At 48.4% G+C, this 17,759-nt stretch overlaps 1 long non-coding RNA gene and 1 pseudogene across 2 annotated transcripts; one reads left to right on the top strand and one right to left on the bottom strand.

Annotated features, from left to right (window-relative positions):
• Positions 1–2,046: 2,046 nt before the first annotated feature.
• On the bottom strand, positions 2,047–8,060 carry LOC125512736 (uncharacterized). 2 transcript variants are annotated; one of them, XR_015608839.1, is made up of 7 exons: positions 7,372–8,060; positions 7,131–7,200; positions 6,649–6,726; positions 6,118–6,555; positions 5,920–5,994; positions 2,293–4,776; positions 2,047–2,181 (listed from the first exon to the last, which is right to left on the bottom strand). It is a non-coding gene; the product is annotated as an uncharacterized LOC125512736 (long non-coding RNA). The 2 variants fall into 2 exon arrangements; XR_015608838.1 differs by having other exon boundaries at positions 7,142–7,200.
• A 1,112-nt stretch (positions 8,061–9,172) lies between these two features.
• Positions 9,173–9,691, top strand: LOC147966318 (uncharacterized; annotated as a pseudogene).
• The last annotated feature ends 8,068 nt before the right edge of the window (positions 9,692–17,759 follow it).

The following is a 17,759-nucleotide window of genomic DNA, read 5'->3' as shown; positions in this document are numbered from 1 at the left end:
GGAGAGTCAGGAACTATCTTGTTTTATGCTATTTTACCTAAGAGAATATAGTAGGTCCTAAGAGAATATAGTGGGTCCTAAGAGAATGTAGTAGGTCCTATGTGGTACAATGTGTTAGAGTTGATGATGAAGAGTAGTTGTGATTATGACTAGTGACCAACTTGCTATGTGATGTCTCATTGATGAAAACGATGATCATGAGGAGGTGTTATATGACAATGATGTATTATGTTGATAAGTTGTTAATGATATAATGATGATGATAATATTTATTATATCATTGGATGAAAGAACCGCGGATTAGTTTCAAGTGGATGTCCATCCACTTGAAACTAGTCCACGGTTCTTTCACCACGTGATGTAATAATTAACTCATTATGATGTAAAAACAATCTCTAAATTTCTGCTGTATGAAAACTTGTATAAAGGTGTATGAATACAAACATGAAATAAAAAAGAAATAAAATACAAAACAATAGTAGTAGCGCGGGCTGGGAGAAGCGCTACTAGTAATATAGCAGTAGCGTGGGTTAACCCACACTACTGCTAACCTTTAGCTGTAGCGCCGTACCAGTAGCGCTCCTGCCCACGTTATTGATAGGCCTAAAACCCGCGCTGCTGTTAGGCTTTTCCCTAGTAGTGAAAGATTTACTTTCATCTCCTGTGATCAAGGTCTCAAAAAGTATCCACTGCCGTTTTCTTTTGCTTGGTTGCATGAATGAGAGGTGCAGGGTGGAAAGTTCTTACCTCTTAGTGTGCCTGCCTATCAGTATCAAGGACTCAGGGTCACCGGTTGTTGATCATGCATGTGTAATGTGCATGTTGCTGCTCTGAGCATTTTTTTGCAGGTTGAAATGAACTAAGAATTATTTCTATATGTGTTTGAAAATATGTACTCCCACATCTAGATGCACCCATTCGACAAATAATATGGATCGAAGGAACTTAAAAAAAAAGATCAGAGGGAGTACCACATTCCCCAAAAAAGAAAAGAAAATATCTAACTGCACAAATTCTCAACAAAATATGGGATCGAGGATCGTCACCCGTAGTGTAAGCATATGCACCAGGACCAGACCATGGGCATGACTTGGGTTGCACTAAAATTCCTGCCCGGCTCGTACAAGACGTTTGTCGGACAAAGTCAAATTTAAGAGAGCAGCTATATACTATATGAGTTGCTTTCTCAAGCCTAAAGATTTGGATGGTATAGCAGCTACTGCACTTCTGTTTAATTGGCCCATCTTGTTGGATGACAGTACAAAATGCTATACGAAATTACCTACCCGGCCTGTAGGAGTCTGTATCACCCGCTAATAAACCTACCGGGTCTCATGGACCACCAGAAACAAATTTACTCTTAAGCATGTCTTCCTAATAAACCTGCCGATTGTTTGTTTAAATTGTTATCATTTTTCAGCAGTGAAAATTATTGACTAAGAAAGCTGATTGCGAGGCCACGAAAGTGCTAATCTCCCATGTTCAATTAATGGCGTCTACCCTATTCCAGCAAGATCTTGCTGCTTCCTCGTGATGCACGTGGAATTATGTTTTATCTCATTGCTGTCCGAAACAATGAGATAAAACATAACTCCACCTCCATCAGGATGGGAGGAATGTTTCTGCGCTTTTGCCCTGTTGTGGCTGGTCTGTATGCTACTTTGTTTATAAAACATAATTTTGCTTTGTTGGTTTAGGTAGTCGTCCTCATGACTTTATTTATAAAGTCAAGCGCATTGCCTTTTCTCTGAAAAGAAATATATCACTCGCTAACCAATGTAGACATTTCATCTTGCTTTTTTAAAAATGTTTATCTGGTTAGTAGCTTCACGATGACACTGGTTTAGTCCTATGCATTTTGTAATGGATGGAGGAACATGCGAAATTTCTCTTGAGTATTCCAGCGTCAGTGTATTTTCCAACACCAGAAGTTTTCCAGCATCACAAGAATGCCATCCGCAGAAAAAGAGAACACAAGAAGGTCAAAGTGTGTCCCATATATATTTCATAGTTTCCATTTGGATCCTACGTACCTACTTGCTTCGAAGGCCACCGGCCGCATGAAAGAGACGTGGTATGGCAGAAAGTGATTGGTGTGCCCATCAGGGTCACTGGTGGTCGCTCATGCATGTGTAAATCTTTCCCTGGAGCCCCAGCTCCACGTCACGGACGACGACGCTACTGTCAAATAATAAATGTAGACACGTTAAGCCAGTACTGATCGTAAAGGCGAAGATGTACAAATTATAACTTCCGAACGCAAAGTCAGCTTGGATGCTGTGACATACGTACCGCTGACGATGCAGTATCCCTTGGGAGGCAGCATGTCCCCATGCGGCCATGTTGGTGCCGGAACTGCCGGTGGACAGCGTCGTTGCAGGCTGTGGTAATCATCCATGGGCCACTGTACAAGAATCTGCAACTGAGCATTGTTACCTCTCTTTATGGTCAAGGATCAGTTCTGGCACCACATTCAGGACCGGAAGATACACAGGAGCTGGCATAGTAGTATGAAAGAGTGGTGTATGGTCTAGAACTAGTGGTTGGGCCGTGCCATTGGCACGCCTCCTGAGCGTTCATGTGCGTCAGCCTACGCACGTCCGTTGGTCCAGGTTAATCCTTGATGACATTTATATACAACCAAAGTGATTTGACTACAGATGAACATGCAAAGATTGACTACAGATGAACATGCAAATCTTTGCTGACTTTAACCTCCCGAATTGTTCCATAATTTATTACAAACTTGCATCAGGCATAGCAAGGTAATAGGTCTATATTAACAGATAGTGGCAGTCTTACAAGGTGGATGATATAGCACACCCTGCGAACCGACAATTACGCTTCATGGAAACACAATTCAATCATGTTCATAGGTGTGTCCATGGAAAAAAAGATGGTCTTGTTGAATACTAAATGACATGAGTTCATTGTATGAAATGAATACTAAATAAAATGAATTCTTAAGTGTGTCCAGAAAAGCATTTTCACATCTTTGACAATTCGAAATGAGTTCATTGTAGCCACTGGGACGGGCCTGTTGGGCCTCTTCAAACTTTCCATATCCCAGGATTCAGGACCAGTGAGCTTTTCCGAAAAAGGCTTTCGCCCCGCTTTATATATAAAGCAAAGATCCACCACAACCCAAATACAAACGCAACCCATGACACACGCACACACCTAAGACGGGATACATAGGTGCTGAGCGCAGCAACACCACCCCTACCACTACAAGAACAATCGGGGTCCTCCACCGTGAACACACCACCGCGAAGAGATGGAGCCGCATATGACGAACCGTGAGCTCCAAGGCGGCGCCTCCAAGAAGGTTACGACGCCAACGCGCCGCCACCGCCCGACCCGGGGGTCAGAGTTTCCTCTGGAGCAACATGATGACTGATGAGAGCCGCGACGACGCCTTCAAGAAGGTAACGCGCTACGCCGCCGCCGGTCCGTCCGAAGATAGAGCAGCTTTTCACCCCAGCTAACACTCATCGCCACCGAACGCCACACCCCAGCCACCATGCCGCCCACACGGCCATGGTCACCAGGCAACACCAAGCAACGGCCTCTGCCCAAGAGCACCGCGCTACCACCACCAAGGCCGCCGCCCCGGCATCCAAGACCTTGACACCACCTCACCCGAGACCCGTCGCTACCCCAACCAAAGAGATGAGTGGAAAGGCCGCGCCTTTCACGCCCCTGGGCGGCCCCCAGCGCCGAGACCCAAAAGGCCGGCCAAAATTGGCCTCCATCGACCCGTCCTGCTGCACCGGGTGCGAGACGAGCTCGACCCTGCGGCCGGGCGCGAGACGAGCTCGGTCCTGCTGCCGGGCGCGAGACGAGCTCGGTCCTGCGACACCGGGCGCGAGACGAGCGATGGACTGCAGCTAGGAGCGGGCCAGCCCTTCGATGTAAGTAGAGGCCGACCGACGAAGAGAGGAAGCGAAGGTCGAAACGGCCCGACCGCAGACGAGCCGACGCCGGAGAAGCCGGCCGCCGTCGCGGGCAGAGCCGCCAGCCACCGTGTAGCCGCCGCACCACCGGGAGGCCACCACCAGGACCTCCCCGCGCTGCCGCCCACGGCCGGAGCAGCAGCCACGCCCGACCGCTGCCCCAACCCGTGCCGCCGGCCGGAAAAATCGCGTCAGATCCGGCCGACACGCCTCCCACCTCCACCAGCACCAGCCCACCTCCAGCCCCGACATAGGAGAGGGAGGCCAAGACGAAGCCCGTAGAGAAGGGGCCCGCCAGAACCCGCCCGCTGCAGCCCATGGCCAGATCTGAGCCATCGCCGCCATCACGGGCACGTAGCTGCCGCGCCGCCGCCGCCGCCCACCACGTCGCCGCAAGCACGCCTCTGTCGGGAGCCACCGCCGCCGCACCGCCGAGCCCCACGCACGCCCGACGCCGCCGCCAGAGAAGGCCGCCCCGCACCGGCCACCCTCGAGCGGAGGAGAGAGGGGCCCCGCCGCCAGCCACCGCGAGGGGCTTTGCCCCGGCGGCTGCGGCCGGTGGCGAGGGCGGGGGAGGGCGCGCCGCCGCCCGAGTCGCCCGCGGGGGGACGACGCAGGGGCTAGGGTTGGGTTCTTCCTCACACCCAGGAGAACATCTTGATTGGCTTGATTATCCCCGAAAAGCCAGTGAGCTTTTTGGTTGTTAGATATAATTATATACCTAAATAATTTACAGTGAACTAATGAATAAGTGGTGTACATATGTAACCTTGACATCACAACCTAATGAAAAAATAAATCAGTGCGATGATATATGAACCTGAAAAAAAAGAACAAAAGGTCAGGACATACATATGTGTTAATACGTATACATCAAACTTTCATTGGTTAGATATATTATGAAGCAATTCATATCAACAAATGGACCTCCAAACCAAAAGAGGAACTTCTTCATGATGCGAGTGAATATACTTGACTATATCTACCAAAATCCAAATGGACGAGTTGGGTAAGCGCTCTGATATAAAGTAGAAATCCATTATTTTGACTCCATTTTCCATATGCTATCTTTTGGACGAGTTTGGTTATATACACATGAATCAGGAAAACTCGTGTCTATGTATATATATGTCAACTTTACATTAAACCAAACATGCCCCCTAGCAATTTCAGAACTCCTTTCTAACTACAAAGTTCATCTAGACATAACACAAACGTTGAATACTTCATCATTGCCATTTGATGTAGATGATTGCAAACTAAGTGGGGAGTTGCAAACCAAACTATTGTGTTCATTTAATTTTTAAACCTGTTCCTAAATGTACACATCTTAAAAAAAACAAATGCACTAATAAGAGTGGTACTCTGCTGGTGAAAAATAAACAGAAGACTACTCATGTGCATCATATCCCACAATTAATTTATGATGCTAGCGGAGCTGTAAGAAAACAGCTAGATATGCACAGGGTACAAGCATAACATGGCTTGGACATGTCGTGGCCTAATCTACCTTAGCTAGTAGCAATGGTGCTGCTTCTGAATGGCCTTGCTTATTCAGTGTTTTTAATTATTGTGCAGACTTTAATCCTAATTTAACGGACCTCATCTGGCTCTCAAATGAAATGTACTACAGCTCAAAGAGCAGCAGCTTTCTTTGCTTAAGCCTTCCGCCCTAACAAATCAAGTGCCCATTCAATCTGCAGGCTGCAGTTTCAAGTAATCACAAGGCAAAACAAGCACAAGAGAGTAGCCTGAACCCTGCAAGTCAAATTGTATTCCTCACACCTGAACCCACAGTGTCTTGAACAATGTTCAACATCACCAGTGCAGACATATCGTATCAAACAGATCGTCCAAATTCTAAACATTAACAAATTCAATTTTCGTTGCTCCCACCGAATATACGACCTTAATACCGACAGAGTTGCATAAAGTAAGAAACGCAGAGACATGAAAGCAATACCTCTCGCCTTTGAGGTTGTCGTCGACGCCTCCGTCATCCCCAAGATCCTCCTTTGATGTTCCGCTCGCTTAAGCTCTGAAAACAACATGCACCATAGTACACAGAGGAAACACAACATTAAGCAGTCAGCAGTCCATAACGACCATATACACATCGAATCTGATCCGACGAAGCAAGAAAGATTCAAAATCTACTCACCGTGTCGTGATTGTCCTGGTTGATCAGGAGTCCAGGAAGGCTTCCCCGAGCTGGCTTTGGCACATGAGCGAATCTTGAAGCAGAGAAACACCAGAAGAAACAGATCATCGCCATGCCAATCAAAAATGAGAGGTCTAGTGAAGATCAAAGAAACACCACAACAACCTATTCGACTATATCTCTTCTTTAATAATTTCTTTTCTTCTTTGTAATTCTAATTAGTCAACATGGCAGAAGGATTTATCCCTATTTAATCTTACATTAATATCTAAATTTACGGTTGGCATATATGTTAATACCCCCAGCCTAAAATCTGAGAAGAGCAAAAAAAACTGAGAAAGTTCCCTTGGTTATTCTAAGTTTCCGTTGAACTGGCGAAATCATCTGTAGGTAGTTCAAGTTTTACGCCGCATACAAGAACTGAACGTCCTCGGACACCTGACAAATGTAGGACATGTCAGGCAAGCAACAATATATTGAGGATGAAAAAAAATGCTTATCGATACATGAGTTGAGAAACCAATCATATACCTTCATATTTAACAACACAATTATCCAAGAAAGATGTTAAGCCTGGAGAGCTCTTCAACTGAATGAAAAACAGCAAGTCTGCATATCAATTAACAACAGAAGAGACAGATTGTTAGGAAATCCAGCAGCAAACAAAAAAACACGCTGCTAATTCTTAATATCATAAACCTGTAAGATTGTACCCACGAAGTCATGTCAGTAATTATTACTCCAAATCAGTATACCACCGCCATAGTACTACACCGTCTAATTACCTATACAATTAACAGACTAAAGAAAATCATTTCAACATGAATTAGACGAACCATACAGAACTAATTAAGGGATATTTAAGGTGTAAATGCAGGTACATACATCTGGTTATAGAAGTCTCTATTACAGTACTCTCTTTCACAGCTTGATTACAGATCTAAGCTTCTATATATTAACAAATATATTTCTTCAATTCAGAGGCAGAAAAAAGAGAGCACTCATTCAGTTACCATTTTCTAACCTTTACATCCTCACTCCTCTTCCACGAAAAGCATGCTAACTGAATAATACTAGTACTCCCTGTCATAAGAATGATGTTAGTTAGATACCAAGAAATGTCAGGTTGCTGGATTAGTTCAAGGGACACTTTAGACAGCCAAAATAACAATAGCACGCACGCATCAGATTCCTCACTGTTTTTGCGTGGCTGACTGACTGTAGAGAAGGTTATGGAGGATTGTGTGATCTCACCTGAGAGGACCTCCCTTTGTTGCCGTGCGCGACGAAGAGGGGTGCGGAAGGAGGCGGCTGCGTGTGACGAAGATGTTGCGGGGATGGAGACGGCAGCGTTGACTAGAAGTGAGGGGGGAGAGGGGGGAGATGCGATGGTCGGTGATGCTCTCCCATCCGCCGCTGCAGCTCCCTCTCCTCGTTCCTCTCTTTCTCCCTCCTCTCCTTCCTTCTCCCTCTCTCTCCTGAAGGGACCAGTCCATTAGGCTGGATCAAATCGAGCGCCCCCGCCGTAGCCCTTGGCCTGCAGGTCGCCGCCGCTACTGGAGACGCCCGCCACCATGCCCGCAAGCCTCTGATCCGGCGGGATCCCCGAGAGAGGAGGGAGTGGTGCGAGCGACGCCCGCTTGCCACCTCGACGTGATGAGAGAGGTGGCGTGGAGATGAGGACATGAATGTGGGACTCGATCCTTCGTGTGGCAGCGGCTAGCGTCGCGGTCGATGGCGCCCCTGCCGCCCACTTTCATGGATCGAGATTGAGAAGAGAAAGGGGAAGGAGATAGGTCACATAGAGGGGGAGGGGGACTGGGATGGGGAGATGAGGCGGCGGCGTGTTGGGGTCGAGGGCTCGGGACGGGAGATGAAGCACGAGCGCCGGTGAGGCTGGCGGCGGCGGAGAGAAGAGAACGAAGGCTGTGAGCGAGAGGTGCGAGGGGTGTGTTGTTTCTGTCCTCTTTGACACACTAAAACGCGACAGTAAAACCTGCGGACGTGGCACTCGTGAGCGGGCGCCCATGCCGCGACTGTTAAAGGGTTCAATGTGTTCTTTAAGCTGCGACACATGGAAGATCCGCAGGAGTCCTCTTCATAAAATTTAAAGAACATCCATAGATGCATCACCTCACCGTGAACTCGCATCCAAGCCGTCGCTGTCAACATGCTCGCCCGCCGCGCCGCTGGACCCGCGCTAGCCCGACACCTCGTGATCTGGCCGTCCCGCACCGCCTGAGACGCTCAGAGGGGGGAGAAGCCCCGCCGCCGCCCTGCGAGCCAGGCTTTGCCCGGTGCCGCTGCAGACGGCGGCTAGCAGGAGGGGAGGTGGGCGGACGGGGTCAAGAAACGGCGGCTAGTGTTTCCCCCTAGGTCGCCCACGAGGCAACAAGAGGGGTCGAGAAGAAACCCTAAAGCGATACATAACTAGAAAGAATTAGGACGCTAATAAGGAGCTGACGTACATTTCAACTGCGGCTAGTGTTTCCCCTCGGGTCGCCCACGGGGGCAACACGAGGGGTCGAGCAGAAATCCTAAAGCGATATATAACTAGAAAGAATTAGGACGCTAATAAGGAGCTGACCTACGTTCCCTAGAGAGGATCCTGACGTGAACTATTCAATGGGGAGCTCCACAAGTCCACAAATTGTAGTGACAAACTGACTTTTCACAGATCATATAAGTTGATAAAGAGCTGAAAATAAGGTTAAAAAATCAGGGCTCCATGGAGCTTGGCCATGGAATGCACTTTTCGATGCATGTGAAGCCATTGCAGGAGCTAAGAGCATCTCTAACAGCCGCGCCAAAAGGCGCATACGCGCGGTAAACTGGGTGTTTAGCGCGCACGGGACGTTCTCGCGCGCTCCAGCAGTGGCGGAAAACTAGCGCGCGGGAAAGGATTGCGCGCGCGCGAGAAAAGGCGGCAGTTCGCGCGCTATAAATTGCGGCGCTCGCCACGCGGCTATCCACACTGCCACGCGCGCCTCCCCCGCTTCCTCGTAGCTTTCTTTGCTTCCTCGCCGCTCCAGCGCCCCGCCACCGACGCGTCACCATGCCGCCGCGCCGCCGAGGAGTGTCGGGCTACCGCGGCGTCCGCCAGCGCCCCAACGGCTGGTACTACACCGAGATCCGGTCCGGCAACGTCTGGCTCAGCCTCAGCACCTTCCAGACTGCGCATGAGGCCGCCCGCGCGTACGACGCGGCGGCGTGGCGCCTAGACAGGGCGCGCACGTAGATGAACTTCCAGGACGTTTACACACGCCAGCAGGCGCAGGGCGTCACCCCTCCGCCTCGTCTTATCACGGACCAGGACCGTGCGGAGCACACTCGGCGGCAGTGTCGCCTCCTCATCGTCGGGGAGGACGAGCAAGGCATGGCGGAGTGGCGCCGGCGCCACCCGGAGGACGTCGCCAACGAGCAAGCCTACTGGGCGGAGAGGACGACAAAGCGCCAGGCGGATCGGTTGGAGAGGCGTTGGCGGAAGGCCTTGGCGCTATCACAGTGCGATATCGTTGAAAATGTTGGACAGTCGATCTTTTCGGCTAATGATCCTCGTTGGGACGACATGTAGCTCGATACCTCAGACCAGGCCAACGACGATGATGATGATGATGATGATGACGACGACGACTGGCAGTAGGTTGCAGTTGCATTATCTAGTAGTTTTTTTATGTCGTTGCACCGTAGTTTTATCTATCTATGCTATGAAACTATGCATCGTTTTTATCTATGAATTTTATTTAGTATCTTTTTATTTAAAAATATGTACGCAATGTGCGTGCGATAGCGCGCGCTCATTTTAGCGCGGCTGCTGGAGCTACGCGCGTGCTAAATTTTAGCGCGGCTGCTAGAGCCAGCACTGTCCGTCGCGTTTTTTCAGGCGATGGACGCGCTGCAAACTATTTTTTAGCGCGCCACACGTTAGGCGGCTGTTGAAGATGCTCTAAAGAATTCAGATGCGACTCTTAACTGGTGTAAGCACGGTGGAGCGGCTGATGGTATACAGCTAGTGATACATCCATAGATCAGCACACGCGTGCAATGACCATATGCCACTGCATACACTGATCTCTTATTCGAGCACAACAACACTTGGGCCTAGCATTTATCGGTCAGCCGCTGACGCAGTTGGCCTCGCAGTCGCTGTTGCAGGCATCGGTGCACCGCGCGCGGGCCCTGTCCCAGCATTTGTGGCAGGAGTCGACCGCGTAGAAGGAGTAGACGCACTTCTCCTTACACTGGCGCATGGCGCCGTCGTCGCAGGCATTGGCACATACACTGGGGCAGTCGCACTCAGCGCAGTTCCTGGGGCAGCCCTCGTTGCAGCTGGGCAAGCAGACTCGGAGGACCTCGGACATGCAGGGCTCGCAGTCCGGCGTCGCGCCGCTGCAGGCATTTCCGCAGCCCGCCGCGGCAACGTAGGCATCGCAAATCGACGCCGCCTGACACCGTGAGTCACAATCCTGGCATAGTATCACGGACGCCGGAGCCGGGGCCGGAGCCAGCGCCGGAGCTGGAGCTGGAGCCAGAGCGGGAGCCGGAGCCGGAGCTCGAGCCTTCCGACATGCTAAGGATGGCAGGACCAAAACGGCCAAAACGGCGGCGAGTAGGATGGCCATCCTAAATGCGGATGCATGTGAAGCCATTGCTGGAGCTAAGAGATAAAGGTATCTAAGATTAAGACGCGGCTCTTAATTGGTGTAAGTACCATGGAGATGGCGATGCTATTTATATGCGCGTCACGCCTCACACTGAGAAGACCCAGCTCGCAGTGCATAGGAGACCCAGCTAAGCTAGATTCGGAGTTACGAGGGGAGACTTGCAGTGCATAGATCTCGATCCGCATTCTGAATGCCACACGATACACACGAATTACGAGGGGAGACTTGCACGTTACCATGCATGTTACAAGGTTGACATGGAGGGAACAGAGTATACAGTACTCCCTTCTTGACCGGGTCCATTCCTCCCATATACTACATCGTGCTACCCCAGTACTGGCATCCAAAGCAAAACAAAATACTGTCATTTCAACAGATAATGGCATGCTGAAATGGTAGCTAAGTGAAAATGGATAATTTTCTATTCATATCGCGCATGATGCTTTATTAGATACTATGAAACCGTTAGAGTATGAGGACGGAGCGTCGACCCGTTAGCTGGGCAGCTGAGGTTGCTGCAAGCCCACCCGAGTTTGAGTCCCGGCTCGGACGCGTGGTGCTCGCGGAGTTTCTTCTATAAAAAAAATGCCAACAAGGGTTAGTTCTTGGGTTGGTCTCATTTTGTACTCTCGAAAAACCGTTAGAGTATCTCCTAAAGATGATGTATAATAGGGTAAAGCATCATTTTAACAAAAAAGAATGTTCTCTAATAGATGATGTATCTCCAAATTCTGATGCTATTTTTTTAGGGCAAATCAATATTTTGGCACCAAGTGCTACAAATATAGAGCAGCCACACGACCTGCGCATTTTTTTAGGGAAGCGAGGGACCACAAGAAAATGGCCATTTTACATCACTTTGTGCCAAAAACGCTGTGTGTCCAATTGTTAAGTATATGTAAAACATAGCCGTGATGTATTTTAGGACACTACTTTTACATCATCTCATCTGCCATGGCAGAAAAAAAATGTTGCCAGAACCTTCTCTCTCCTGCCATATTTTTTTGGACGTTCTATTTTGCGTCCCTTGGAGGTGCTCTTATGGAAATGGCATCCCCAACGCTAACTCCCAAAACGGACATCATAATTGTCTGCAAACATGAATATAGGAGTCGGCCATCCAACCATATCCCCTAAATGCCCGCTCCTGTTTTTTTCCCTTAAAGTCCGCAACTCTAAAAATAATTATAGAAATAACACAATTCATTCATAAATAATATACAAATATCCCTAGTTAGTTTAAATATAAATAGTATATCCTACATAACAGGATGTTTAACAAGTTCTCTGATTCATCGACTCGAATTCAACGATATTCGAGTCTCGTCCCATGCACTGTGCCCCTTGAGCTTAATTCAACAATGTATGAACGTAAATGGTTTGCCCTCCGTCCTGTAGTACAACACAACCGCGCGTCCAGTCTCTACAACATGATGATTATCGAGTTGCACACATCGAGTGAATCAATGAATTTACCAACATGTAACGCAACAAGAAGCAAACCTTATGGTCTATATGGTTGACGAGTCCAGTGGCCACATTATCTCCACTCGTGCAACCACACCACAAATTGAACTCCGTGACGAAGTTGGAGATGGTGTACCACAGATGGCGTAGAGACTTTAAATGTGATCATGAATCACGTGCAAGTCATAGGCGCAAAATGCTTTTGGTCATGATACAAAGAATGCAATTTTTGCCAAAACGTCGACTCCCCTTGCCCCATGCTTACAAACTCCGCAAATACAACCTTCCACGCACCAAGCAACAACAAGAAGGTCAAAAAATCTCAATGAAAATTGACCGAACACGTGCCCGGCGTGGTATCCGCCATTGATGGCGTCAGTAGAGGGCAGATAGTACCTGGCTGCGGACGGATCCTAGGTGGAGGGCGGTGTGGTCCAAGGTGGGTAGACACGTGGGGTGGAGGATGCAGACGTCCAACAATGCCTTGGCGGTGGCCAGAGAGGTGCAACGACGGCATTAGATGAGGAGGGTGTGGATGTAGAGCAAAGGGGGAGCAACGATTGAGTGGAAGAAAAATGGCTCAGTAGAGGAATTTGACTGGGCCGGGGGTGCGGGAGTCCTACATGCCAAAGGTCCGGACTCCAGCAAAGTCTGCGTCCGGTTTGTGGAATTCGGACAAGCGGACACCTCCATGGATCGATGAGTTACCATGTTGAATGACAAACTACATCGGACAGTTTGGTCATTTTGAGGGTCCGCGTTAAAGATGCCCTAACTCAGAATCCATTGACTTACTGAGATAGATCGTTCTTTGCTTTATCCACAGAAAAGCAGCAGGATACACCTGCATTGACCATATGCCATTCATGGAGGTATATACAGATAGTACTCCAGTAATAGTGTAATACAGTACGTACATCTATAGATGCACAAAGCAGCAGGCATACGTGTGCAATGATCATATACCGCTGCATGCACTCATATCTTATTCGTATACATATGGAGTACAAACCACCTTACACTTGGGCCCACTAGGATTATCAATTAGCCGCTGCCACAGTTGGCTTTGCAGTCGCTGTTGCAGGCATCGGTGCACCGCGTGCGGGCACTGTCCTGGCATTCGTGGCAATACTTGACTGCATAGTAGGAGTAGGCGCACTTGCTCTGACATGCGCGCTGGGTGGCGTCGCCGCAGGATTTGTTGCATGGGCCGGTGCAGTCGCACTGGCCACCGCAGTTCCTGGAGCAGCCCTCGTTGCAGCTGGCTGTGCAGGACTGGAGGCCCTCGGACATGCAGGGTTCGCAGTCCGGCGTCGCGCCGCTGCAGGCATTTCCGCATCCGGCCGCGGCGACGTAGGCGTCGCACATCGACTTCGACTGACACCGCAAGTCACAATCCTGACATAGTATTGCAGATGCCGGAGCCGGGGCCGGAGCCAGCGCCGGACCTGGACTTGGAGCCAGCGCAGGAGCCGGAGCGAGAGCCTTCCGACAAGCTAAGGATGGCAGGACCAACGCGGCCAAAACGACGGCGAGTAGGATGGTCGTCCTGCAAGCAGATGCCGCCTGTGAAGCCATTGCTGGAACTAAGAGATCAGGATGGTATCTAAGATTAAGAGGCGACTCTTAATTGGTGTGAGTACCATGGAGAGGACGATGCTATTTATATGCACGCCACGCCTCACACTGAGAAGACCCAGCTCGCAGTGCATAGGAGTCCCAGCTAAGCTAGATTCGAAATGCATAGATCTCGATCCGCATGCTAAATGCAACATGTTACGCGCGAATTACGATGGGAGACTTGCCCGTTACATGCATGTTACAAAGCTGACATGTAGGGAGCAGAGTATACAGTATTATTTTCTTGACCCGGTCCAGTCCTCCCATATGCATCCATGCATGTTGACCAACATATAATGCTATTGGTATCCAAAGCAAAACAAAATACTGTCATTCTTTTTGCGGGTGAAAATACTCTCATTTCAACAGATGATGACATGCTAAATGGTACTCCCTCCGTTTTAAAATAGATGACCCAACTTTGTATTAAAGTTAGTACAAAATTGAGTCATCTATTTTAAAACAGAGGGAGTAGCTGAGTGGAAATGGATAATTTTCTATCCATTTCGCGCACAAGACTTTATTAGAGACTATGGAACCGTTAGAGTATTTCCAAAAGATGATGTATAATAGGGCAAAACAGCCTTTTAGGGCATTTGAACCAAAAAAACGTTCTCTGGTAGATGATTAGATGATGTATCTCCAAATTCTGATGCAATTTTTTTTAGGTAGACCAATATTTTGGCCCAAGTGCTACAAATATAGAGCAGCCGCGCGACTGTCACATTTTTTTAGGGCAGCAAGGGACCACAAGAAAATGGCCATTTTGTATCACTTTGTGCTAAAAAAACTAGATCCAATGGTTAAGTGGATGCAAAACACAGTTGTGATATATTTTAGGACACCACTTCTTCATCATCTACCACGGCAGGAAAAAAAAATGGTGCCAAAAAGCCTTCTCTCTCCTGCCCTACTTTTTTTTGGACGCCCCATTTCGCATCTCTTGGATATGTATTATGAACTAACAACATCACCAACATCGACCCTTAAAACAGACACCGTATTTGTCTGCACACATGAATATGGGAATTGGCCATCCAACCCTATCCCCTAAATGCCTGCTCCTATTTTTTCCTTAAAGTTCGCAACACTTAAAATAATTATATAAAAAATAGCACAATTCATGCATAAATGACATGCAAATATCCCTATAGCTAGTACAACAATAGTTAAAATTTAAATATTACATCCGACATAACTGGATATTTAACATATTTTTCGATTCATCGACTCCGAGTTCAACGATACTCGACTCAGAATCGGCAGATAGCGTCCCAACACTGTGCCTCTTGAGCTTCATTCAACAATGTATGAACGTAATTGGTATACTCTCGGTCCCGCGGCAGCGCGTTCAAGCTATACAACGTGAGGATTATGAAGCTGCACACATTCAGTGAATCAATGAATTTACCAACATGTAGAGCAACAAAAAGAAAAACTAATTATCTTCATGGTTGACGAGCCTGGTGGCCACATTGTCTTCACTTGTGCAACCGTACCACAAAACTTCACGACGAAGTTGGAGATGACGTACCACAGATGGCCTAACGACTTCACATTGCGGTCATGGATCACGTGCAAGTCGTAGGGCGTGAAGTGCTTTTGCTCATGGAACGAATAATGCAACTTTTGCCAAGACGTCGAGCCCCCATGCCTCATGCCTATAAAGTCTGCAAATATGACCTTCCAGGCACCAAACAACAACTCCTCCTCCATTCGCAGAGTACTCCGCCATCGCTCTTTGCTCTAGAAACAATAAGAAGGACAAAAAAACCTCAATGGCATTTGATTGAACACGTACTGGGCGTGGTGTCCGCCATTAAGGGCATCGGTAGGGGGCTGAGGGTACCTGGCTGCGGACGGATCCTGAGTGGACAGTGGCGTAGTCCAAGGCGGGCAGACACGTGGGTGGAGGATGCATGCATCCAACAATGCCTTGGCGGTGAGCAGAGAGGTACAACGACGACATCGGATGAGATGAGCGAGGATGTAGAGCAAGAGGAGAGCAGTGGCAGTGGAAGAAAGGTGGCCTGGAAAAGAGATTTGAGTGGGCCGAGGGTGCGGAGTCCTACATGCCGGAGGTCCGGGCTCCTGTAAAGTTTGCGTCTGGTTTGTGGAATTAGGACAAGCGGACGCCTTCATGGATCGATGAGGTACCACATTGAATGACAAACTACATCGGACAGCTTGGTCCGGACATATATGGGCGTATTCAGGATCCGCGCTAAAGATATCCTAACTAGAATCCATTGACTTACTGAGATAGATCATTCTTTGCTTTATCGACAGAAAAGCAGCAGGATACACGTACGTTGACCATATGCCATCCATGGAGGTATACAGATAGTATTAGTAATAGTGTAATACATCTATGGATGCACAAAGCAGCAGGCATACGTGTGCAATGATCATACACCGCTGCATGCACTTATCTTATTCCTATACCCTATACATGGTGGGGGTACAACAACACCTTACACTTGGGCCTACTAGGATTATCGATCAGCTGCTGACACAGTTGGCCTTGCAGTCGGTGTTGCAGGTATCGGTGCACCGCGTGCGGGCACTGTCCTGGCATTCGTGGCATGATTTGACCGCGTAGTAGGAGTAGACGCACTTGTACTGACATGTACTCCGGGCGCCTTCGCCGCAGGCTTGGCTGCATGAGCCGGCGCAGTCGCACTGGCCAACGCAGTTCCTGGTGCAGCCCTCGTTGCAGCTGGCCGTGCAGGACTGGAGGACCTCGGACATGCAGGGCTCGCAGTCCGGCGTCGCGCCGCTGCAGGCATTTCCGCACCCCGCCGCGGCAACGTAGGCATCGCACATCGAAGCCGATTGACACCGCGAGTCACAATCCTGGCACAATAGCATGGGCGCCGGAGCCGGGGCCGGAGCTCGAGCCTTTCGACAAGCTAAGGATGGCAGGACCAACACGGCTAAAACGGCGGCGAGTAGGATGATGGTCGTCCTACAAGCAGATGCATAAGCCATTGCTGGAGGCTGGAGCTAAGGATGGCGGTGAGTAGGATATCTAATTAAGATCAAGACGCGACTCTTAATTGGTGCAAGATGGAGAGGACGATGCTACTTATAGGCACGTCCCGCCTCACATTGAGAAGACCCAGCTAAGCTAGATTCGCAATGCATAGATATCGATCTACATGTTGAATGCACCATGTTAGGCACGAATTACGAGGGGAGACTTGCACGTTACAAAGTTGACATGGAGGAAGCAGAGCAGTGTACAGTATATATTACTACCTTCGTTTCTAAATATTTGTTTTTTTAGAGATTTCAAATGGACTATCACATACGGATGTATATAGACATATTTTAGAGTGTAGATTTATTCATTTTGTTACGTATGTAGTCACTTGTTGAAATATCTAAAAAGACAAATATTTAGGAACGGAGGGAGTATTTTCTTGTAGGGGTGGACTAACGAGCAGCTCGGCTCGTTAAGCTCGTACTCGTTAAGCTCGTGCTCGTTAAGACTCGGCTCGTTAAGCTCGTTAAGATTAACAAGCAGAAAATCATGCTCGGCTCGGCTTGTTTGAAGCTCGTTAAGCTCGTGAGCGCTCGTTAACAGATTATAATGTGTTACGATATACAGGATGAATGTGTAAGTGTGGTTTTCAAGATGAAATATGATGACTACAAAAAGAAATGTAGTAGTTTATTGCCTCATATATCGATTAGATTAAATAGATTGGCTAAGTTTCTACAAAAGTTTATCACGTAAGATAAGAATATGTGTTGTGTTGTTACTAACGAGTTTAACGAGCTACTCATGAAACTCATTAGCTCGCTCGTTAAGCTTGTTAACCTTAACGAGCTGAAATCAATGATTGGTTTTGTTCATTAAGAAGCGAGCTACGAGTTTAACGAGCC

Source organism: Triticum urartu, chromosome 6A (genome assembly GCF_056163025.1).
Source record: "Triticum urartu cultivar PI428250 chromosome 6A, HENAU_Tu73, whole genome shotgun sequence".
NCBI lineage: Eukaryota > Viridiplantae > Streptophyta > Magnoliopsida > Poales > Poaceae > Triticum > Triticum urartu.
The sequence above is the reverse complement of the archived record's forward strand: the minus strand, read 5'-3'. Positions and strand labels throughout refer to the sequence as shown.